The sequence below is a fragment of the Coffea arabica genome, chromosome 2e (genome assembly GCF_036785885.1).
Source record: "Coffea arabica cultivar ET-39 chromosome 2e, Coffea Arabica ET-39 HiFi, whole genome shotgun sequence".
NCBI lineage: Eukaryota > Viridiplantae > Streptophyta > Magnoliopsida > Gentianales > Rubiaceae > Coffea > Coffea arabica.
In genome coordinates this window covers 61404966-61432098 of record NC_092313.1, presented here as the reverse complement: position 1 = coordinate 61432098, position 27133 = coordinate 61404966, and the positions used below count along the sequence as shown (strand labels likewise).

Sequence of the window (27133 nt, the reverse complement as noted above, 5' to 3'; positions counted from 1 at the left end):
TCATGTTTTGCACTTTTGCATTAGTAAGCATTTGGCGAGGCATACGACCAGTAGTCGGGCCTCACTTGTACATTTCGTTTACTCGATTTTGGATATGGAACCTTCAATTGTTTTACTTCGATTATTTTAGGGTTCTTGGCGACTAAAGCCACACCGGCGTGAAAACTTTTGAAGAATCTTTACGTGAACCAGTGAGTGTGTCACTCCCCATATTTGTGGTGAGATGTGGCTTCTGTACATGCTATCTATGATATGAATGATTGTACTATCTGTTTATTCTATTTGAGACGAGAGTGTACTTTATCACACTCGTTCTCTTGCCTTGTGATCATTTACTGTGTTAATTTGAAACTGTTATCTGTATCTGTAACTATTCTGGTGTCGTTTGGGGGTTTGTACCCAACGACCGTTTTGTGATCTCTGAACTCAAAACCTGTGGCTAGTTACTCGAGTCGAGCCGGCATGGGTTAGGTCGATTAGACAACGAACCACAGTGGTCTATTTTGGAATCCTTGGGTATTGAGACCCTTGATTCCGGTATACTCGAGTATTACCACTACTGTACTGTTGAGGTGTTCGGGCCCGGTAGGGGAAAGTTTGGTGGACGGAATTTGGCATAAAGTGGGGTCTACGGACATGGTTATTTTCATACGTTGACGGAGAGTCAACGGGGTTGGATCAAGTACTGCAACAGGAATTTTGAGGCTCCTGAGAGCCACCCGTATCCTGTCCATTTAAGATGTTTGTTTATTTCCGCGTTGAATATGCCTATGTGACTAATTGAATATGAATTTTCGCGATTCCAAATTGTTATTATATTGGTACCTCATTGAGCGTAAGCTCACCCCGTTTCCGTTAACCTTGTTTTCCTTACAGGGAACTTCTTTTGGAAATCATGATTTTGAGACACGAGTGAGCTAGTTAGATATTCTGCGGTTCTTTCATATAGCTCCTCAACAGTTGGATACCCTAATGTACCCATCTAATGTTCTCTTTTGGGATTTGTAAATCTAGTGCCCTGACAAATCCAGTGCCCTGTATATATATGGAAGCATTTTCTCCTATGTATATGGAATTTTATTTAAGTGTGTGTACTCTTTAATGTTAGTCAACCTTTGCTTGTGTTCAATTGTGTGTTAGTTGGGCTTGCAAATGCTTGGATTTGTGTGGATGTATGTGTACGTTCCACGCTCAGAATTAGATCCGCTTCGCTTATGGGATTTGTAATTTTTGGAGAATTTGATGTATAATCGAGTTTTACATTGCAATTTAATTGAGGACTTTAGTGAACGACTGAGTTCTGGTGAGAGTTGGGTAGGCGGCCCGCCGAACCCTTTGGTTCGCCTTAGGGGGAGGTGGCGCTGTCACAGATTCAATTTGAGTGAATTTTGACGAATTTTCAAAGTTGGCCAAAACCCAACCTAATTCTGTCTTGATTATCCAGGTCAGCCACTTTGAGCCAATTTTTGAACATCTTCCATTTGGATTCGTGGAAAGATGTCTTCTAGAAACTTTTAGTACTCGGAAAGTAGTTTCCAACGGTACCAAATTTACCAATTTTGGACATTCTGGGAGTGAGTTATGAATTTTCAAAGATTGCACCAAAAAATTGGAAATTTCAACTATTTGAAAGAAATCCGCGGGGGAAACATTTTACCAGATTCCGGCCGGATTGTGACGTGGCCGGTCTTCCTCCTGTTTCGATCGTTCGTTTTGAAATTTATTCGAGCATACTTGTTCCCATCCAATGATTTTAAAGATAATAAACCATTTCTACTCGGATTTTTTTATAACTCATATGAGTCTCGATTTTAAAAGGAAACCCAATCTCGATTTTCGAGATATTTTCTAGACCGTACTAGTATATAACCTTCCTCATCGCTTGGGGATTATCAGTAATAGTCTATTGTTAAATTGCTCAGGCACACAAGAGGAACTTCAAGAGGATCCCTTGGTGGACGCTTGAACTTCGAGTGCCATTTCTTCTTGCTACTTGGAACTGAAGTGGGAGGAATTTGGAGAAGCTTACTTGATGGCTCATTTGATTAGAATTTTGAATGGATTTGTTTAGACAACTTTTGGAATCTATTTATTTTGGGAATGTAAAGTATTTTTGGTAGCTTTTGATGTAAGACTTGAACGTTTAGTAAAGAATTGATCTTTCTCTATATTTTTTACTTCTAGTATCGACTAGTTATTTTAAATTTGAATTGAATTTGTACCGAGTCCTGGCGAGAGCCAAAACTATATAGACAAAGGTAGTCAATTGGGAGCCAAAACTATCACAAGAGATATACATACGGAGTTGCAATCAGACCACATCAAAATCAAGTAAACACATATTAAGTCCACACATTCATAAAAAAATTAAACAGGTCCGCAATGCTAACCCTTAAACATTCACGATAACCATCAAATTCAAATCTAACTACCATCTATCGAAACCTTAACCAAATATTTACTGAACTAGTCTATGACAACACTTATAGATCTAATCTCCTCAATCAATTCATTTCTAGATCCAATACTAGAATCCTCCGTACTTTAGCTTTTGCCATTATAACTTATCTCAAATTCACTCGTGATGTCTACTCACATCATAATACTATACCATATTTGGTACTCTAGTACAAAAATTTGAAAATAGGATATTCACAATACGAGCTGACCAGTTTCAAAAAAAGTCAACCACAGTCTAGATTCTTACCCAACGTACATACCTAATTTTTTCCAACGATAACAAGTAGTTTCACACTTAACAGGCCATTTCCCCACAGCTCGAGAACTCTCTCCCAGTTTGAGTTCATTAAGAGTTTTGATACCATCTATGACGACTCCACCTTCCCCTAGGGCATACCCCAGAGGTTAGCGGATCGCCTACCTAACTCTCGTCAGAACTCACTTACTAATATTTCCAAAACAATAACACTAAAATCCTTCAATATAACATTTATATGCTACAAATCATCCAAATATTTAAGCCAAAGTACAAGCCAAAGGAAAGAACTTAAACGACTAGTACCATAATACAGTGTCGGCCAAAAACAAACTGAAGATATCCTATTACAAAATATTACTATTCTTGTCTCTCTCATCCCCACACCCTGTTAAGGAAAACAAATAATGGGATGAACTAAAAGTACAGTGAGATTCCAAGAAAATATGCAGTCAAATTAGTAAGATATTAATCACATATATCAAAATCATAAAATGAAGAAGGTGAACAATTACAAGTAAAGTCATTAACAGATCACATATTCAAATATGCAATTTACCACCAGCAAGAAAAGGATACAGTACTGATATGGTGCCTCCCTCCAGGTCTAGACAGAGTACCCAAGATTCAAATGTTGATACAACTGATACGGTGGCTCCTATCAGATTCTTGGTAGAGTGTGACGCCCCCGTTTCTCCCAAGGGCGAACCCTAGGGTATCGGCGGGACGCCTGCCTAGCTCGCGCCAGGATTCGAAACACAAAGCTAATAAAACTATAATAAACCAAAGAGTACTATTTATAATATATACAACCGCCAAAAGTTCTATTTACATCTTCAAAAGTATCTGGTCGAACCACTATACTACAGTGTGATAACTACCAGCAGGAAGTAGACCTTACGGAGGGTCCTTATACAAACCACCAAAACACAAACATACATCTTAATTGTCCAACTATTACAAGCAGACCTAACTATACTAATGAATGTGCCCAGGCGTTCCCCGTGTCGTCCCCTGCTAAGGAAAACAAAGGAAACGGGGTAAGCTATATGCTTAGTAAGTAAACAGGGGTAAAACGGTAAAGTTCACATTCAACTAAGCATATAAAATCCAAATATTTCACATCAATACAGGAATGTAACATCACAATGGTAGGATACGGATTGGCTCCAAAGCCAAGTCGTTTGCCATGCGTGACCTCCTGTCGACACTCCGTCAACCATAAATAAGGTCCGTAGAACTCCACTTGTACTCCCACCTAACACCTTATCACCCTCACTGGCCAGTCACCTCACAAACTTGCTCGAGCGAACGAAATTGAGCTTGGTTCACAAGCTCGGGTCACAAACTTGGTTCACATACTCGGTGAACCGGATTCACAAACTTGGTGACCTCAGACTAGGCTGGACTGATTTCGACCAAGCCCTAACCGGCCCGAATAGTCCATCTAGGTCTTGAGATCGACCTCAAACTCACAAACTTCACAAAATTACCCAAAAGTCACCCTGAGCTACCAGCTCGAGGGTTTTAGTTCCAAAATGGTTCATATACATATGCCATGTACAAATACGTGTGCAAATTAGGGTTTAGGTCGAGTGCGATAAAGTACACCCTCGCCTATCGTACCCTTTTCATACATATCAAAACACATCAGCAAGGAACACGTAAGAATGGCCTGAATACTTACGTAGTACAAAAGCAGAAATCACTTCGTGCGTGTTAGCTAGTAGGCCCCACCAGCTCCGCCTAACTCACCACGGTCTGAAATAGAAGATTGCATCTCATTATATCACAAACGGCCACTAACATGCCCAAAACAAGCAAAACGGTAAAATCGGCACATGCAAGTGCGGAAACGACAAAATGGACACACGCAAGTGCGGAAACGGCAAACGGAAACGGCCAAATCTGCCATCTTAAACCGTTTTGATCAAAAGTTAGGCTAGGAATATCGGATCAAGGTGGGTGAGACACTGTTTCGAAGCTATGAGGAAGGGCTACAACTTTTGTTTAGACATCTCAACCCAGATTTCAATAGGTATTGGTCAAAAATGCACAAAATAGTTCCAGCTATTTCATTTCGGGTTACCAAACAGGCCCTGTTTGAAAGACCGTAACTCACGGCTCATAGATCGAAATCAAGAAATTCCAGAGGCGTTAGAAAGCTAAGACATAAGGCTATAACTTTCATGTTTGGACCAAAAGCTGAATCAATACAGAAAATGGAGGAAAACGGGTCCAAACATTCTTGTCAGAACTGTCCAATGAGCAGGCAATTCTGACAATCGATCTTGTTTTGGTCATAACTGAAGCTACGGGACTCGGATTTGGATGCAATTTATATCGTTTCGAAGCTGAGACCAAGATCTACATTTCTTATGAAGGGATCAACACCCAGTTCGCATGTTATTAAAATGGATAAAACATGGTCAGAAGCAAAAGTCAAAACGTAACACAATCCAGGGTACAAAACAGGTGCTAGTGTTTTGTTTATAACTCGGGCTACACTGATCCGTTTGACCTGAAATGTTGTAGGAATATTCAGGACATAAGAGGCTACAACTTTCATGTTTTGAGAAACTTCTGAATCAGTACGTAGTATCAAGAAAAATGGAACCAAAATTCAGATGCTGAACTGCCCTGGTTACCCGTTTTGCCGGTTTCCAATGTCGCAAACGCATGGTTCATTTCTATGGTTCTTATGCAAGGTTTCCAACCAAATTCATACCAACTAAGCACACATATACTAACTTCTAAATGACCTACAAATGGTCCGAAGTTTTCCCTCTAAGCCACTACAAAATTGCCAAAACTAACCATGATCCTTAAACTAACTTTATTTGCATTACCAAACTTAATCTAACAACTTACTAACCAAACCCTAACTAACTAAACATTAGCCAACCTAAACCAACCTAAGGAAGCCTAGGGTTTCTTAACCCAAATCAGTTTTTACCACTCACTCACCAAACCAATGAAACCAATCATCAAACACAACCACTACAAGTTCAATAACACAAGATTAGAGCTAACTAAAATGTTTAACAAGAAACCCTAATTCTTTCATCTCTTGACCGAAATTCCAGCAGCATAAATCACTAAAATTAACCATTAAATTACTCAATAATCACCACATAAACCATACAAATTCATAATTACAACAAAAACTTCACTTTTATGACTTCAAGATTAAAACCCCCAAAATTTAACTTTCAAAAGAGATAACTTACCTTCAAGTTGCAAGTGTCTTAGGTTAATCTTCCAAAACCCAAGCTCCAAGTTGTTCCTCCAAGATCCAAACTCAAGATTAGTGAAAACAAATGCAAGAAACAAAAGCTTTTCTCTTCCTTTTTCTTTCTCTCAAATCCGGCCCTCTCTCTCTCTATTTCTTTCTTATTTTTGTTGTTTAATAGCTTAGTTTCTCTTGAATCTTCTAGATATAAGCTTAGTCATAAGCCTAGTCAAGACATGAGAAGATATTTTCTACTACACCAATCACATAAAAGCTCCCAATTTGCTCTCAAGCCCTTACACCTTCAACTTAGCTTTTGTTCCATTCTTGCCCTTAAACATTGGATAATCTTTCAAGTAACTCCATAGGTTATAACTTAATCTAATCTAAAACACTTAACCACAATTAATTACTTCACTAATCCCTCTCCTATATTAATCACCTATACTTAAACATACTTTATCTCACATAAAAGTAATTAAATAACAACCTTTTTGTCAAGGGCAAAATTAGGGATTTAAACTTAGAAACTTTTCTAGTTTAGGATTTTTCTAACTTTTAAACTCACTTAATCTATCTAAAATGGATCAAATCTTATACGTACCTGTACTAAAACACACACACAAGCATACCTAGCTTTAATCACCACTCGAACTTATAAGTAATACAAAGGTTTCAATCCTAACCCCAACTTAGGGTTTTCGGATTAGTCCCAAAACCTAATGTTACCGCACAAATAATGAATATAACCTAATATCAAACTTAGGAATGGACTGGGGCCTCACATAGAGCACCCAAGATTCAAACGTTGATACAACTGATACAGTGACTCCTGCCAGATTCTAGACATAGCAATTAGTCCGTTCAGTATTTCACTTGCAACTCAAGGATACAGTGGACTCTTGCAAGCCAGTTTTGCAGCAGCGTTTTCCGAGTTCGTTGACACTCCGTCAACGTTTGACATATAGCAATAACAATGTCCATAGATCACTGCTTGACTTCAGTCTCCATCTACCGATCAACCCCCTTGTTGGGTCCAAACTCCAAGAACACTAGAACACTGGGTGGTAATACTTGAGTATATCGATTCCAAAGGATGCATCTAATAGATTAAACAATAGACACTAAACACTACCTATGTTTCATCAATCTACTCGACCAAACCCTTGCTGGTTCGATTCGATTAACTAGCCGTGGGATTTGGGATCCCAAGCACTCCGTATAATCGATGAGATAACATTTTCAACCAACTTTCAAATCATGTACATGTATATCAGTTCACTTGTAAATAGGATAACAAGAACTCAAACAAAGTTAGGTCAGGTGTGATAAATTACACACTTGCCTTTTCATTTGCAGTTCAAGATATATAGCAGTATCAATCAACTTGGTACATTAAGCATCATTCAAACAAAATTAGGTCGAGTGCGATATAGTACACACTCGCCTATTGTAATAACAAGTCAAGATATCTAGCAATTTCAGAAAACAAGTCACATTTCGATCAACAAATCACATAAAGCATCAATCACTTAAATCACATGGTTCTATCATGCAATTGAAACACTCACCAATTGATTTCAATCTTTCCATTTCAGACCTCGATTTTCTCTCTTGGACACTCTCGAATCCTGTGGTCAGATAATACATCAAGAGTCTAGCAATTCAAAGTGAACAAAAATAAGAAACTTGAAACTTCAAAACTTCACTTAGAAGATACATCAATTTGCCGATTTTACCCCAATATAACTTTCAAAAAGACAAAGTTTTCTTATTCAAATCAAAGGGCAAAATCACGTGCATGCTAAAACAATGTTTCAACCAAAATATGGAGTAAAAGTATGTCGATTATAGTCAAGAATTTGGAAGAAAACTGGTCAAGACTTTCGATGTTCAAAACTGCAAATTTTCGACTATAAATCGATTTGGAGAAAACTCATTTCCTTTCGCTTAAACCTCTTTATTTTGGCTCAAAACCAACATACATGTGAAGATCAAAATTTTGGCATGTATCTTGAGCAAAAAGATGTCAAAACTAACATATAAATTCTAGCAGTAAAGATGAAATTTCCAATTATCAAACGTTTTGGCAAACATCATTTTTCTCCTCTTAAATCGCTTTGTTTTGGTTCAAATCCAACCTAACTCAAATAATTTGATCAAAGATAAATCAAAAATAGGCCAAACCTAAAATTCAAAAGCTCCAAATCAACATACATGTGAAGATCAAAATATTAGCAAGTATCTTGAACAAAATCAGTCAAAACCATCCCAAACTTCCAGCTCAAACAAGAATTTTCAGCAACTTGTCCTTAAATTCCTTTCCTCTAATTTCAAAGTTTCAATCTTATCTTCATAGCAAAAATATAATAAATCATGACTAGCGTAGCATGTGTCATATGGTATATATTCTTGGCAAGAAAAATCATCAAAATCATAGATATCTAACTTGAATCTAGGCTATGCACTTCATGAACCAAAGTTGAAAAATTCATAACATAACTTGAAAAACATGCAAGCTTCTATAAAATCCTTCATTTTCATCAAAATTGTATATATATAAATATCAAAACTAAACTAATTAGATTATGCACCAAAGTTAAAATTTTTACAACATAACTTAAAAATCATAAAATCCTCATACAAGTCCTTCCTTTGGTTTCTATTACCTCATACATCAACTAAACTCAAAAGAAAGGAGGAAAACTAGGAGTTATAGTAAAGTTCATCTCTTTACCTAACCCAAAGATGGCAAGCAAATCAAGAAGGTTACAAAGCTTTGTTCCTTCAAAACTCCTCCAATAGCTTCCTTCCATGCTTGACTCAAGGATTTATGGAGTGGATTAGAATTTTTTTTCTATGTTTTCTCACTAATGAAACAAGGAATCACGGCTTGTTTTCTTTCTTGTTTTCTCACTAAAGAGAGAAGAAGAAGAAATGGTATTGAAATAATAGCTTGGTTTAAGATAAATATTACCTCTTAGTCTTGGTCAAGAAGTTGTAGTAGAGTGACAAGTGGCAAGTCAAGGGAAATCTTTATCTAATTGGCCAAGAAGTTGTAGTTGTTTGACAAGTGGCAAAAAAAAGGAGTAATATCTATCTAGTGGTCTCTAATTCATCAAAATATCTGGCTCTTCTCCAATTAACTCTTAACATCTCTTGTCACCTAATTTCTTTTGCACAAAACTTCCTTTAATTCACCAAATTTATTGCACACACCTTACTAGTTGGTCGCACTAGTTTAATGCACCATGAAACTAAACATGCACCAAGGTAAATAAGATAATAGGGTAAAAAGTATGACTCAACCAGTAAAGTAACTAAAAATGTAAGGCAAGTAAGTTAAACTAATCAAAACCATAAGAAACGAATTTTCGATACCTCACAGATTGAGACGTATCACGCTCACCTTTTAAAAAAACATGTGTGTTAAAGTAGTGACCTTTCTCTTTCCTTTACTAGATGCACCTATCTCATTTGCTGAAGGAGAAGGATTCTCCTAAACTTCATTACCATCAAATGCATGAGTAATGCAGCCGAATGGATTTTCCACCCAAAATCACCTTTCTTGTCTTTAGATTTCTGCTCCTTCTTCTTCATAGATACTAAAATGGCATGTCTAACTGCCAGGTCAACCCTTGAACATGGAACATTGCAGCCTTGTTCTCCTGCCAAACGCTGTTTCATTCGATGAATGCCACCACTAGTAATTACTTTAAAACAATACCTATATGTCAAAGTTCTTCTTCCTTACTTATTAACACCTTCCGAACAATAATTCCATACTATATCGGACTTTTGTCTATGATTTTGACATGCTGATTCTCCACTATTGATAGCTCCAGTAGTCGAAGATTGTAAATTACTACCAGTAGCAATATCCATTATCCTTCACATAGTTAATTTAGGCATAATTAGTTCATTTGTAAAATATAGTGTACCAATAAGAAAATAAAATTAACAAATTTTCAGTAATACAAGAAGATCAATTAGTCACATCAATATCTCAACTATTAGCATTTGTATATTATGTAGCTTATTGGAACAACTTTAAGTAGCAAATGTCTACAAAAACTAAGCTGAAGCAGGATATCAAGCCTCAGCCAAATTCTTTGAGCATACAAGAACTCAATAGCCAACAACATATTAAGAGTTTAATAGCCAAAGAAACATGCATTCGAACACTACTTGACAAGTCAATGTATATAACACGTATGCCATTGCTTTACATGTTTACCTTTTCACAGTGATTGGTAGTGTATTGTTCTGGTTGGACAAAACTTAATCAAACATTGCTTTCCCAGAAAACACATAATTAAAAAACCAAACACGACTAATTTCATTAATTTGATACTTTATCCAAAAATTAGCTTCTCCAAACATGACTGCAAAATAATTTAATTTCACCTTTAACTAATCAAAAAAAATAAAATGTCAATTACAAATAAGGAAAATGATGAAAATTGGGGGAAAAAGGAAGAAAAAAATAAAAAAGGAAAAAAAAATTAAACACACAAAAATGGAAAATTCTCAGTCTCGTTTGGTATCTTATGAAAGTTGAAGTTTCAAACTTGCCTAAAAATTGGCTAAAGATAATAGCCTAATGATCATGGTGAAGGCTTGAGAAATATCTTGTCGTGGATATTTGAATGCGGAAGGGTTATGAAGAAAAAAATTTTAAAAAAATTGAGAGGAGAAGCAAAGACAAGAGAACTAAGAAAGTGAAGCAAAAATTCAAAAAAGATTGCAGTGCTGTCTGCTGTGTCTCAATGTTAGGGTTTCTTTTTTTAATCTGATTTTTAGTTTTTTACTTAAGTTAAGTAGAGTTCTACACAAAATGGGCTTGTCCTATGGCTATAGTTTAGTGGTAAGAATTCCATTGTTGTGGCCTTGGAGACATGGGTTCAAATCCCAGTCTGCACAGTTTTTAACAGTTCATACGGTTCGTCTGGTTTCTAATGGTTTTTCATTAACCTCCGGTTTGGCACTAAACCAGACCAATCACATATGCAGTTCACGGTCCAACTAGTCGAACCGGCCGGACCGGTCCAATTCTGAAAACATTGGACTATTCTCAATTATTAATTAACTTTGTCAGTTTTCTACTAAGTCTCTTGACTGCAACCATCTTTGATTTTTTTAAATCATTCTTGAAAGTTGATAGTCTTACTTTGTTTTGAAATCATTTCCATGTCAATTGGTGCAAGGATAGGTTTCTTATGTTCCAATAGCTTATTGTTGGTGGTATAGATTGATGTTTGGATATGTAAATTGTGATTGTTACATAGTAAGATAAAGGGGGATATTTTATTTTGTCTATGAATTTCCTACGTAATCTGCCCTATTATGATTTTAGTTGAGTGTTTGAGGTTGTCTATTCATACTAAGAAAAAATAAATTATGGAAAAAAAGTTTGTTGTTGGAAGTATATGTGAAATATAGTGAACTATTGAGAATAAAATGATCTAATTTGCTTGACTTTTGGGTAACACAGTGATTCCTATAAATTAACTTGTGATTGATGTTAAGTGGTTTATTGGGAATACAAAATGTACTATTATTATATGCTATTTTCTAATGAAATGTATTTTTAGTAATTAAAATTAGTTAATGGCATAATCTTCATTTTTGTCAAATACATTCTGCTTTGTCATATACATGTGTTAAAAAGATAAAAAAAAATATGTTGACTGACACTATAGACTTATTAGATATTCACATGCATAATGATCGAAAGTTATGTAAAATACTAAAACAATATCCACTAAAAACAGATTGGCAAAACTTAAGGATTACAATCTCAAAAAGAAGTTAACAAGAGATTATTGATGTCACTTGTATGCTAGAATGGACAATGAAGCAACCCACATTGATATTTGGTATCAAATTCTTTTAAATAGCTTAAATATTAGGGTAGTCAAAATTACCAAAGATGAAAGTATTGAACTACTGCTAACTATTTACGAAGGATTAAAATACATTGAGTTATATGTTGAAAGAAATAAAGATGACTTACATAAACTAGAGTTTATTGGTGAAATATCTAGAGGATACAATGGCCCACAAGATTTGCTTTTTCTGAATTCAAATGAAATAGTTGACAGTTCACAATCAATAAATGAGATTACACCACATATTAAAAACTTATAAAGATAAAGGAAGGCAAAGTCATCAAACAAGACGTCAAAAACTATAGTGAGGAAGTCTTTAAAACACCTATTAAAATTTTAGTTGGAGAACATAATAATCAATAACGAGTAGAATCAATATAAGAATGAGCTTAAAAAAACATTTGTAAGAAGTAAAAGGATAAAATGGATGGGAAAAAGACTAGCAAGAAGGCAATAAAATAATTTGCCACAAAAAAAAACTTTTCAAGATCATGAGATAACTGATGAAGGAAAATAGGGTGATCCTAAAGCTGATTACAGATGAGACATCTTAGAAGAACCAAAATAGTTGAAAGAAAGTTTTGAATTGTTAGAATATTAAGATATTTTTGTTGCTTATCATAATAATCAAGACAAGCAAATAGTTAATGAAGGAAATGAGGGTGAAGAACAAGAAGCTACTGAAGGAATATAATCGGAAGTAGAAAGAAGCTACTATGCAACATTGAAAAGAAGGAATGTTAGATAAAGAATGTAATGAAGTTGAACCAGTTGAACTTGAATTATTGAACAAAGGATTATGTGATGTAGGATTCTCATATATGTGACAATTTATAAGAAGAGCATCTTTCAAATAAAAAAATATAGGATTTTCAAGAACGTGATAGAAATCACAACAACAAACATGCAAATTCAAGTTATTTAAGCAAGATATTTCATTACAAGATAAGAGATGATTCGAATTGTAGCTTAGAAAGATTGGTAAACAAAATGAGAAAGCAATCCATAGTAGACATAATGATCAGGATGGCATATAAACTCAAAAAGAAAGCAAATGAAACCAGATAGTTGACAGTATACAATATCACAACCTAATAGTCTATGTAGAAATTTTATTAAAAGTGATTCTTAATTGTCATGTCACAAAATAGGTTAATAGAGTTGATGAAAATGCACTCCCAATATTCCAAAGAATATTTTGGAATTTGAGTACCATAAAGAAAGACTTTTTGATAGGTTGTATGCTAATTGTAAGATTGGATGGATGTTTTCTTGAAAATAGACAGGCTTTAACGACACTAAGAAGAGATAATAATTGTGACTCCCCCACTTCTCCCAAGGGCGAACCCAAGGGTATTCGTGGAACGCCTGCCTAACTCTCGCCTGAACTCAATACAATTTCAATTCAAACTTAAGATAAACAACCAAGAAATAACAGTCGAAGTAAGCAAAGTCACTTCCTTAAATAAACTTTCAATTTTCACAACACAGTTCTCAAAAGTACACCATTTTTCCAAAATACAACCTCTAAAAGTTGTCTAACAATTACATTCAAACACCCCAATCAAAAGTCCATCGAGTCGGCTTCTTCACATTTCTTTCCATTACAACTCATGTTAAGGAAAACAAATCTAACAGGGGTGAGCGAATGCTCGTGAAGCCAAGAAAACATGCAAAACACGTAGTTCAATAACAATAGCACTTACACAATAATGAAAACTATTACATTCAAGTAATTCACAATTTATAATAAAACACACTTGAGTAGGCTACAAGAGCTCTCAGGAGTTCATTTCCACTTGCTTTGCCAAATTTTAATCAAATACCTCCTCGTGACGACACTTAGTCACCCGGGTAGGAAATTAAATTCGTAGCACTTCACTTACTCCATTTATGTTTCTGAGACGACACGAGAGTACCTCCCACCCAAATCGGTGTGGTACTTACTATCGCTCAGTGGTCGATGAGACATCGCTCCAATCGACTTAGAATAGTTTATGGTTCTGAGACGACACGAGAGGTACCTCTCACCCGAATCGGTGTGGTACTTACTATTGCTCAGTGGTCGATGAGACATCGCTCCAATCGACTTATGTGGCCATAGCATAATTAATCACTGAAACACTTCACTTAATTCACTTAACAAGTCACTTCAAGCAATTCCCTTCAAGTAATTCAAGTACACTTCATGTAAATATTCACTTCAAGTATTTCATGTCGAGTAATTCAAGTACGATTCACGTAAATATTCACTTCAAGTATTTCATGTCAAGTAATTCAAGCACACTTCACTTAAATGAGAACGAGTGCAGTAAAGTACACACTCGACTCAGCATTTTCAAAATATTCAATCACTAATAACGATTAAGCACGTAACACGTTCACATACACTTGACACTCACCACGTAATTCAAGAAGTAAAGCACAAGCGGTTGTTTAGGCATCTTCCGTGAGATCCTCTTGAAGGTCCTCTTGAGTGCCTGAGCAATTAATAATTAACTATTACATACTATCTCTTAAAACCCCTAATTATCAAGAAAGATTGCACTCATGTATAATCTAAGAAGATATCATAAAAACGAGCCTTAATTACTCGTAAATCGAGGCTCAAAAGTGGGGTTTAATAACACAAGAGAAATCTGATTTTCATCTTTGAAATCAAGTGCAAAACGGTCAAGCGATATCGAAGAAAAATGGAGAGTTCTAGGAACTCAATTTCCTTTAAGTTTGGAAATTTCAGATTTGACAAGCAATCTTTGAAAAATCGTATCTCACTCTCTATAGGTCCAAAATTGGAAAACTTGGCACCGTTGGAAACTACTTCCAAAGTACTAAAAGTTCCTAGAAGGCACTTTTCCATGGTTCAAAATGGAAGACATTCAAATTTTGGCTTCAAGTTGCTGATTTGGACTCCCCGGACAGATTCGGGGTTGGTTTTTGGCAAACTTTGGAAATTCGAAAAAATTCACAGATTGTGAACTAGCCTCTAAAATTTGAAAATAAATTAGAGTTACAATCAAAGTTTAAGACACAACAAACGGAACAAGAATTGGAGTTTTGAGCACCAAGATATAGCAGCTCAAAGTTGGCTAAAAATTCTTCATTGATCAAGAATTTCCAGATTTGAAACATGAACTTTGGGACTTCAGTTGGGCATTGAAATGGACTTGGAATCGCACCAAATTTGGTATGATTACACTACCACATAAGGTCTATTCCTCTGTCAAATTTTATATAAAAATTCATACGGGAAGTCAGTTAACAAAGCCACTAAAGTTCCAAGAATTTCCAAGGCAAATCTGCCTTGTACTTCCGTTGTCCCTTTTCTAACTTTTGGGTCAATGAAATCATCTCAAACATGGTTCAATTATGAAGACAAGGTCTAATAAATATCCAAGATACTTTTGGTAGGTGGTTAACACCAAGAATTTCAAAATAACAAGTCCCAATTCAAATTAAGGCATTCAACTAGCCAAAAAGAGGGTTTTCCATCACTGAGATAGTTTCGTAATTCGGCCACAACTCACTCAATTCAACTTGGAATTGAGTGTGGTTGGTGGAGTTGGAAACTAAATTCATAAGGCTACAATTTTTCAGAAGCAATTGTTTTAAAATTCTGTCCATAACTAGCTCATATTCGAGCAACCAGTAGCAACACATAACAGGTTTTCCAACACAGCCGAGAAACAGGACAGGTGATTTTGAAAGGCTGGTGAGGTTCACTCAAGTGAATCAGGGGATGCATTTATACCGTTAGAAAACTGGAAGTGTGTAGTTTCAAATTCCACAAACGGCACTCGATTTCGACATCGGAGCAAAGAGTTATGATCATTTGAAGTTTGCTGCCAGGTAACCCCTATTACCCGTTTCCAGCTTTGAAGAATTTTCGAAAATGCAAGTTTTGGCCAACCAAATCAAGTGATTTTTTGTGGAAACTTTCCACACAACCTATACAACATATCTACATCAAAATCAAGGCAATTTGATCACAAAAAAAATCACACTAAGGCTGCGGCAAAAACAGGGCAGATTCTGCCCTTCAACATGCATCACTTCCTTTGATTTTCTTTTCACTCTTTCAACTTAAATCCACTAGATTAACACTTAATCAACACAAATAACATCCAAACTCATCAAATTAGATCATCAAGTCCATTGTGGGATTTTATAGAGCCCACTCACATGATTTTCAAAAAACCAAAGTTACCCACATGAAGCTACAAGCTTCTAAGTGTAATCTAGGTTACAATAATCAAGTTTTAAGGGTTGGATGATTTGCTACCTCCTTGGATGTTGAAGACCAGATTTTCGGCCACAAGAAGCTCCAAGAAAATCGTGCGAATGAAGCCCTCTTCCTAGTCCAAGATGATCTCCAAGTTGTTTTGAGGTTGTGGTATGAATTTGAGGTGAAAAGGTGCAAGAAATGAGGTGATTTGGAGTAGGATTTGAGGTAGAAATTGAAGAAGCTTTTCTTCTTCTTTCTCTTGAGGTTCCAGCCGACACTTGAGATGAAGAGAAAAGGGTTTTGATCTGGTGTGATGCTTCCTTGAGAAGCTTAAGAGTTTGTGGCCCAAAATTACTCCAAAAGTCAACCGAGAATAGTACGCGTACCTCAATTAATCGCACACGCAAAAACGCGAACTTCCGATTTGTGCGCGATAAAGTGAAATTTCTAAGAAATTCTCGTAACGATAGTATAACTAACTACTACTAAGGTAATTAGTCATAAAAATAACTATTTTAAAACTAACACATGAGTCCTCAAATCTCCGAGGTCACTGTACTCTCAAATCAATTATTGCCTCCAAACACGTATTCACTAAATCTTACTAAACGAATTTTCAAAAATTAAATTTATTAACGGGACATTTTTTTAAAAATATATGCAAGTCACAGTTCTATGTAAATACTTCAAAAGGGTTGAAATAAATTATTCGGAGCAAACGGGTAATTAAATATTTAAATAAGCCAGTAATAAGAGTTTGAAATAGGTAAATTTTTGGGTTCTCACAATAATAACAATATGTACCTTATTGTTTTTATAGTAGTTGAGTTATAGAGATTTGATATTTAAAAATTGTTCTTACTAGAGTTAAGAATAGTAATTGAATTTGCCTATGAATGTTCTTGACTTTCATTTTTGATTGACAAAGGGGATTGATTATTTCTTGATTACTTCACTTGATAATATCTTTCTAGATTCTACTCATAGGTATTATCCAAGATATTTATACTAAAACTTCAAATTAAGGTCCAAAAGGGATGAAGTTGAGAAATCATTTTCAAATAGTAGCATCAGTTGATAATGCTAGAGGCTTCAAGAGAGGCATAGATGAGCTAAAAAATGCTGATCCTAAAGTAGGTAATGCATTTTTGTAGAATAGTTAAAAAGGGTAGCTTTTCACTTATTATCAAGGTTTTATTTTATTGACTTATGCAAGAGTGACATTTTATTAAACAATTTAAATTAATTTTCAACTCTCATATACTATTAGTTAAGTCACTGTTCACTATTAGCATATTTGAATGGATACAAAGGAAACTAATGAAGCAAAGTCAAATTAACAAATTTGGAATGGAAACCTTTAGAGGTAATATTTGCCCAAACAGTCAAGAGAGACTTTAAAATTACAAAATTCTTAGTAGGGTCTATATTACTGAATATTCTACCCCTTTCACTATGAAATAGACAGTGTGATTAACAGAGTATGTGCAGTTGATCTACAGAAAGCACTTGTACATGTGGGTTGTTCTATTTGATATGAATTTCATACACTCATTCAGTTGAATCAATTCAAAAGGCAAAGCAATCTCCTGAAAATTTTATTGAGAAGTGTTATAGCAAAATAATTTTTTTGAGGATATATAATTATCAAATTGCACCAATTATATCAGTGCACTATTGGAATGATTTTCTAGAGCATGAATAAATACTTCTACTATTACTGAGCAAGTAGGATGAGAAGACCAAAAAAAAGGAGAAAATAAATTTATGAAGAGAATGATTAGGGTTTTTGTCTTCCATTTTCACTCTTTTGAAATAAACGAATGCTAGAATCCCCATATACCTATATTCCTATTTGAGTATGTATAATTACTATAATGAACCAATTATATCAATGCACTATTGGGATGATTTTCTAGAGCATGGATAAATACTTTCACCGTTAGTGAGGAAGCAAGATGAAAGACCCAAGAAATGAAGAAGAGGACAAGTTGATGAGGAGAAGAATTAGGGTTTGTCTTCCCTTTTCACTTTTGAAATCAACAAATAGTAGACCCCCTATACTTATATTCTTATTAGGTTTTGTGATTTTGATTAATTTAGGGATTTAAGAGCAGGCAATAACATTTTTGAGATGAAACATCATGGCATAAGAAGCTGAATCAGTCATAGAATCCACAGATGACTATGTGAAAATTATAGATGTGCTACTGTGTAAAACTATGATAACTACCTTGAAGATTGAAATCGACAAAATGCGTGAAAATATTTAGAAATTTATTCAAGTGACAAATACTGTGGGAGTAGAGAATGCCCTAAAGTTGTTGAAAAGAATTCAAGAGATTGAGACAATTCTGTTGGAAAAGATTGGGGAGATGGAAACTGGTCTGCTGGAAAAGATTGGGAGGTGATCAAGAATTTCTTGGAAGTATACAGGGTTGATCGTAGCAACAAGATCACCTAAAGTAATCTAGGGGTTGAACCCATAGGAACTAGTTAATTCCCACTTTAATTATCCTATCAAATTGCAAAAGATGAATTCAAAGGATTTAAATTACAAATTAAAGAGCAAAATAGGTAATTAATTCAAATAAAGTAGAGGTTAAGAAAACAATAGACGAGAAACTAGGGTTTCAGATTTTAATTCAAAATCTGAGTTAATTATCCAATTAATTTTTTAACATGTCATGAGTGTATCATATAATTATATTTTAAATTATCTCTCGATATATCTAAAGTGTGTCTAATTAAATCCATGACTCTCTTGAGATCATGAGTGTTCAATTCAACTCTTTTAAGAACGATATAATTGCGTCATACAAATCTTAACCTACTCTTATAATTATAATAAGTATGTTTTTCTATCTAGTGTTTGGTTGTATATCCCTTCTGTGACAACCCCATCTCACCCTAGGGCGAACCCTAGGGTTCAGTGGACCGCCTGCTTGACCTTCGTCAAAATTCACTCACTCACATTAACTTCAAAGATAACATTAATTTAGATTAACTACTAACAAACCATTCACGCTTACATTTCCCCAGACAAAACAAGAGTTATCTTAACTATATCAATTAATATGTACATTCCTCATAATAAAATATGTACATTCCTCATAATAAGTCTATATGACTTTGCTTCAAATACAAAAGAATCACCAATGTAGAATTTCATGTTTCAAACTTATACTACTAGCTTCTCACACACCCGTCCTCCACTCCAATAAGGAAAATAACTAGAAGGGTTGAGTTGATGCCCAGTGAGGTTCCAAGTGAACCCATCCATCTCAAAATAATCATAACAATCACAAATCAGTTATAAAGCAAAGTGTATATATATATATATATATATCAATTAGCAATCTAAAACAAGTAACATGTTTAATGTGAAAGGATACAATACTGATACAAGCTGTAGGGGTGGCTCCTATCTGATTCCAAACGTAGCACTTACTCCTGTTCAGTGATTCAATTAAATAGTAACCGATATTCCCTTTTCTTCTAGTGTTGGTGATCACCTCAATGGGTCATACTCGAGTATATCAATAAACGGTACTCAAGAACTATCGACCTACTCGACCGAACCCATTGCTGGCTCGAATAGGCCGACCATTGATGGGGTTTGAATCCAAATTGGTCATGCACAGTTAACAATAGCAGTTAAACAATTAATAGCTCCCAAGAGCAGTTAGGTTGAGTGCGATAAAGAACACAATCGCCTATTATCAGGGAATAACATAACCAATTCAAAATCACCAATCCAAGATATTCAACAATTCCAAGCAATTCACCAAGTAACAAGTAACAACCACACTTTAATATTGAATCATCAGTACCTATAAGAAACACTCACACAATCAAGTGGACAGTCACTTTTCGGCTTTGGGGGTTCCTTCTAGCTCACCACCAATTCCTGAGACATGCCCAAGCTTCAATTTCGAGGCCTTCCAATAATACTAACCTCCTTTCCAAACTACTAAATCATCTTAGAAAAATCAAGTAGAATATCACAAAAATTCTTGTTTGTAAGAGTTATCAAACATGTAGGTTGAATTGTATGAAGTTTTATAGCCAAATTCTTGTAAATAAGGTTGGAAACCTTACTCTCAATCTCAGCTTCTTTTGCTAGAAATTCCAACATTACCACTCCAATTTTCTTATAACTTTAGATTTTTACACACCAAAACTTGACAATAACTTTTAACAAAGCATATCATATGAATGTATAGTAAAATAGCAACAAAATTTCAAATTACGGGCTGAAATTTAGTCATGGTTCATGGCTGGAAGTTTCCTTCAAAACAGGTCACATGCAAGAAGATTTGTCACCCAAAAACTCAACCTTTTTTCATGGTTCAAGCATGAATCATGCATTGTATCATAGCGTGACTATAGGCCATGAATTTCTTTGCAAAACTTCAACAAAAATGGAAGCTATAGGCCGGAAAACACAACTTCCACCTTACGGTTCAGGCAAGAAAATTTCCAGCAAGCCTTTTCTCACTTTGTCACCAAAACAGCACCCTTCTTACTCACTTCAACCACAAATCACACACAATAACTTGTTCATAATGTAAGGTGAGACATTTATCAAGCATTTTCTAGCAAAACTCAGAAAGGATATTTGCCTCCAAGAGCTCAAACTCAAGCCTTTCCCCATGGTTCCAAAGCTGAAAAAATTTCCAGCAAGAAGGCAGTTTGCCAAATGAACTTTCCTCCAATAAAACTGTTTATTTTTCACTCAAATGCAACATGCATGTGAATATTAATGTGTTATAAGATATATTGAACAGCAATCTAAAATATTGCAGCCAAAAACTCGTGGAGAAACTGAAAAAAAATCTCTCTCACTCGGCCAGTTAAGCAGGTTTCCAGCAATTCCTTCAAGCTTTTTCCATCTAAATTATCAGCTTTCTACTAAATTCAAAGGTCAACATACTATATATATCATGCAAAGCAAGAAATAAGACATATCTCATACATTTCTAGTAAAAGTTCCCCCAAGATTTCAAATGAAACGCTATGAAACATGATTGTCTGTAACCTGCTTAACTCACGGCTTCCACATGGAAATTTTAGCAGCCAAGCTCACATGCATTATATGTTTACACAAAAATTCATCTATTAAAAGGGATTCAAGGATTTCTAGCAACTTACAACAAAACAAGAGCCAAAATTTGGGAAAAAAAAAGAGTCCTTTCTAGTTCGGCCTAAGCTGGGAAATTTCCAGCAACATATAGCTTAGAAAAGTGAATCTGTCATACTCAAACCTCCTACATTTTGGCTTAAAAATTAACATGCAACTAATATACTCAATAGTAGTAGGAAAATGAGTGGTTTATAGTAATATTTACCTCTCTTCTCCTCACAAATCAAAACAGGAAATTGTAGGCAGTTCACTCTTCTCCCTCAGCTAGAGTGAAGGCAAGACAAGGGAAATTTCTAAGCTTTCTCTCTAGTTTTTTTCCCTCGCCTAGAGTAGAGGCAAAACAAGAGAGATTCCTCAGCTCTCCCTCAATTTCTCTTAGCTGGAAATGAAGCAAGGCAAGGAAACAGTGCTCACTCTTTCTCTCTAGTTTTCTCTCTCTCGATTAGAATGGAAGCAAGACAAGAGAATTTCTGGTCAAAATGTTTTGTGTTTTGAGCAAGATAACTCACACTTGGCACACACTCTATGCTACTTGTTACTCATGCATGGATCAAGAACTTAATCTAACAATTACCTCACATTTTTGTGTTATTGTTTTATGCCCCAACTAATTTCTTATTCTAGCTAGTGTTAAATCCTTTAGGGATTAATCCTACACTAATTTAAGGTACATTCAAGTTGTTTAAACACAAGAAAAAAGTAACATGTAAATTAAATAATGAGAAGCAATTGCAACACATTCAATTCTTAGATAAAATAAATAAATAAATACATACATAAATTGCACGATTAATTTCGGGCTTTCACACTTTCCCCTCTTAAAAGAATTTCGACCTCAAAATTCCTTACCTTTAGTTGCTCTAGATACTTCTTCTGCATTTCATTCTCCAACTCCCAAGTTGCTTCTTCCAGTCCATGATACTTCCATAAAATCTTAATCAAGGGAATCTGTTTGTTTCTCAATTCCTTCACTTTTCGGTCAAAAAATTATATAGGTTGCTCCTCATAAGTCAAAGATTTGTCGATCTCGATATCCCCTAATTAATCAGATGACATGAGTTGGGTTGGGATGGTACTTTTTCAGCTTTGAAACATGAAAAATGGGATGTTTTCGAGATAGGTTTATAGGTAGTTCTAGTTGATATACTACTTGTCTCACTGTTTGGAGAATCTTAAAAGATCCTACAAATCTTGATTTGAGTTTCTTCCCTTTTGTTGACCTTAGGCTTCCTCTTAGCGGAATTATTCTAAGGAACACTTGATTTCCAACCTCAAATTCCAACTATTTTCTCTGATTATCCGTATAGCTCTTTTGTCTATTTTGAATTGTCTGGATTTTTTGGCAGATTAACTTGACTTTCTCATATGTCTCTTCGACCCATGCAATACAAATCGTGGATCTCTGTCTGAAACTATACTTATTGGTATCCCATGCAATCTGACAATTTCATTCAGATACAATTTAGCTAACCTTTCAAGAGTATACTTCATGTTCACTGGCAAGAAGTGTGCGGACTTGGTTAATTGATCTACTATCACCCAAATTGCATCATGGTCTCTTTGAGTTCAGGCCAACCAAAACACAAAATCCATGGTAACATGCTCCCATTTTCATTCAGGTATCTCCAACAGCTATAATAATCTTGAAGATTTTTGATGCTCAGCCTTAATCTGTTGGCAAGTGAGGCAGGTCTGGATAAATTGGGCAATTTCTTTCTTCATATTATCCCAGCAGTACAATCTTGATACATTTTATTACTGTCGGAATGCACCATATATTTGGAACGGTGAGTTTCCTCTAAAATTTTTCGTTTTACTCTTTCATCATTTGGTACAACTATCCGATTTTGAAATTTTAGTATCATTTATGGCTCCAAGCTATAACTATGTGATTTTCCTTCTTATACCTTCCTCAACTATTTCTGCACTACGGGATTTCGCCTTTAGGTTTTCTTTATAAGTTCTAACAATGAGGATTTCACTATAATATTTTAAAAAATTACTCTTTGACGCTCGAGTCAAGGATTTCATTCACAAACTTTCTCTAAAAGACTCCAATCTTTAACCATTAATTCTGCCATTTGAGCCTTCCTGCTAAGAGCATCCGCTACCATATTAGCTTTTTTGGGATGGTAATTACTAACACATTAATAATCCTCCAAAAATTCTATCTACCGATGCTGCCTCAAATTTAACTCCTTCTGAGAAAATAAAGATTTAAAACTCTTATGGTTAGTGTAAATATCAAAAATCACCCCATATAGGTAATGTCTCCATTTTTTCAAGTAAATACAATAGCAGCTAGTTCTAGGTCATGCGTTGGATAATTTTGCTCATAGGATTTCAACTTTTGAGAAGCATAAACAACTATTTTTTCATCTTGCATCAATACACATCCTAATCCTTCCCGTGATGCATTTGTACATATAGTGAAACTATCTTTCCATTAGACAACGCCAAAACTAGGGCCATTGTTAGGCACTTTTTAAGTTCCTGAAAACTGTTCTCACACTTGGCATCCCATAAATACTTGTCATACTTTCGAGTTAGGTCGATCAGTGGCCCATCAATCTTGAAAAAATTCTTTATAAATCGGCGATAATACCCTACTAGACCCAAGAAACTATGAACCTCCATCAAATTTTGTAAGCCCCGATGCAACCAAATACAACCAAAATACTCAACCAGACAAGTAGTCAAGTAAATACAATGACAAAGAATATAAGCAATTTTAAAGCACAAAAATAGAGTAACAATAAAGTAAAAGAAATTCAAACCAATCAAACTCCCAAGCTTCTTCCAAACTTGGAGTTGAATCCACCAAATAGTTTCTTCAATTGATGGTAGTGCTAACCAACTTGTACAAGTGAAGGCTCACTCCTTCCTCACCCCAAACATACTTTGGTTGAGCAAAGGAATTTTACTACTCTCCAAGTGAACCCTCAACTAGCTACAATTGAAAGCTTACCCACTCAATTAAGAACTACTTTATACAAGTGAGGCAACCTTTATCAAGGTTTTACCACTCCAAGTGATAGGTTCACCTTCACCAAGGTTTTACTCCTTCTAGAGAGTAACCTTCACTTGAGCAACCTCACAACCCAACTTTCCCAAACCCTTATACAACCAACAAAGAATATTTCTACTCAAATATCTCACTTGTAAGCTTGTATTTAGTGTTGGCAAAAGTCTGTGTCTTCTTGTGTTTTGGGGTATTTATAGAAGGTGAGAAATGGCTCCAAAAGGCTCTCCAACGGTCAAATATTAAATGCTGTCGAAACTAGCCGTTGGCCGGTTGGATGTCCGAACCATTTGCTCTGCGTCCGAACCATGCGTCCGAACCACCTATCGGACGTCCGAACCCTGCGTCCGATAGAAGTCAGAATGTTCAACTTTCATTCTTTTTGTGTCGGACGGCCGAAGCAATGAATGAGCGTCCGATCCAAGCGTCTGAAGAGTATCGTCGTCTATCGGACGTCCGATCCTCTATCGAGCGTCCGATCCTCTACGTCCGAACCTTCATATTTCTTAACTTCTCTTTGATTCAAATCTTTTCGATTCTCTTTTGGATCAATGACCTGTTCTAACAAATTCTCACATAAAAACATTAATCCAAATCTACATTTTGGTTTGTTAATCATCAAAACCAAGGACTGATCAACCAAGGTCAACAATCTCCCCCTTTTTGATGATGACAAACAAAATGAAGATTTCTTTGATCAAATAAGTTCAAATAAAACTCCCCCTTAGAAAATGCCAACATACAAAGAAATTTCAATAAATCCTACTCCCCCTTTTGGCATCAATCAAAAAGCAAACTCCCCCTTTATTTTTCAAATCAAGACCATATTGAATGTCAAAACTTTCAAATGTACTTTCAACCATTTAGCACTTTTTGGATCAAATCTTCATGATGTATCTAAGTATGAGAAATTTCATTTGGTATTTTTTCTTTATAGGGTCCTTGGGAGTTAGTACAACATGATCTAGCAATCCACATGGATTTCATACCTTTTCTCATATTTTTCTTTACATAACAATCATTTTGCATATGTCCAAATTGGCAACAAAAGTGACACATGATAGAAGTATTTTGCACATAAGTGGATTTAATGCAACTAATTTTCTTACTTCTTATCATAGCAAACTTATTTGTGCCTTGAAAAGATTTGTTTTCTTTTGTTTGAGAAAACTTTTGTTTTTCATTTTGGAGAAACTCGTTCAAGTCATTAATTCTTTTCTTTAACAAATTTTGTTCCTCCAACATTTTTTCATAAAACTTTGTTTTCTCTTCCAACTTCCTTTTCAAATTATTTTTGCAATCAAAAACACCTTTTTGATTTTTTAAATCATCATTTTCCATTCTCAAACATTTGTTTTCTTGAAAAAGTTTGGAGTTTTCTTCCAACAAATCATTTATTTTTGTTTTCAAATCTTTATTTTTAGCATAAGATTCTCTCAAACTTTTATGCATTTTAATCATAAGAATTTGCACATCATCATCTTCATTATCTTCATCACTAGAAGAGTGATAAGAATTTACCTCATCTTCTCCAAAGGCCATTAGTGCCATTTGGGCCAACTCTTCTTTTTCTCTTTTTGAATTGCATTCATCCCATGTAATTTTGCAATCTCCTCTTGAACTTCTCTTGTTGAAGATCTTCTTGAAACTTTTGATGTGAGGAGTTATATCATTGTCCACTTCCATGTTTTCATTACCCATGAAGGATGGGTTATCCCCCACTTGAGATGCTTTAAAAGCTATGCCTCTCTTATACATTCTTGCATTTTCTTCCTCTTGCACTTTGAATTTCAGCTTTAATTCATAAGAGGTTAGGGAATTCACAAGAGATTCAATGGACATAGAATTTAAATCCTTTGCCTCTTCTATAGCATTTATTTTGTTTTCCCATTCTTTTGGCAAGGCATTCAAAATCTTTCTATTTTTCTCATCCAAAGAATATTCTTTTCCAAGCAATTTAAGATCTTGAATAATGTCACAAAATCTACTACACATCTTATCAACATTTTCAAGAGGATGCATTTTGAAAAATTCATATTGAGAAACAAGCAAAGATTTCTTTTGTTCTTTAATATCTTGGTTACCTTCATGAAATTCACACAATTTATCCCAAATATCTTTAGCTGATTTACAATCTTTAATTCTACTAGATTCATTTACATCTAATGCATTGCACAATATATACATGGCCTTGGCATTCAAAGAAAGGTATCTCTTGTCTTTTTCATTCAATTCTTGTCTAGTCTTTAATCTACTCAAATTAGTGGTAGAGTCAACTATTCTAGCTTCATAGGGACCATCTTCTACCACATACCATAATTCAATATAAACGGATTGTAAGAAAATCATCATTCTTTGTTTCCACATGCTAAAATGAGAACCATTAAACATAGGTGGTCTATCAATAGATTGCCCTTCTAAAAAAGAAACATTTATGGTTGCCATGATCTTTACTCTAAGCGGTTAAGTTTAATCTCTAGGAGACCAAGCTCTGATGCCAATTGTAAGCCCCGATGCAACCAAATACAACCAAAATACTCAACCAGACAAGTAGTCAAGTAAATACAATGACAAAGAATATAAGCAATTTTAAAGCACAAAAATAGAGTAACAATAAAGTAAAAGAAATTCAAACCAATCAAACTCCCAAGCTTCTTCCAAACTTGGAGTTGAATCCACCAAATAGTTTCTTCAATTGATGGTAGTGCTAACCAACTTGTACAAGTGAAGGCTCACTCCTTCCTCACCCCAAACATACTTTGGTTGAGCAAAGGAATTTTACTACTCTCCAAGTGAACCCTCAACTAGCTACAATTGAAAGCTTACCCACTCAATTAAGAACTACTTTATACAAGTGAGGCAACCTTTATCAAGGTTTTACCACTCCAAGTGATAGGTTCA

At 35.1% G+C, this 27133-nt stretch overlaps 1 long non-coding RNA gene across 2 annotated transcripts; it reads right to left on the bottom strand.

Moving 5' to 3' along the window:
• Positions 1 to 3495: 3495 nt before the first annotated feature.
• LOC140037324 (uncharacterized) lies at positions 3496 to 6197 on the bottom strand. Of its 2 annotated transcripts, none has more exons than XR_011841248.1 (3): positions 5947 to 6197; positions 4404 to 4477; positions 3496 to 3733 (listed from the first exon to the last, which is right to left on the bottom strand). It is a non-coding gene; the product is annotated as an uncharacterized lncRNA (long non-coding RNA). The 2 variants fall into 2 exon arrangements; XR_011841247.1 differs by having other exon boundaries at positions 3496 to 3730; positions 5947 to 6194.
• Positions 6198 to 27133: the final 20936 nt, after the last annotated feature.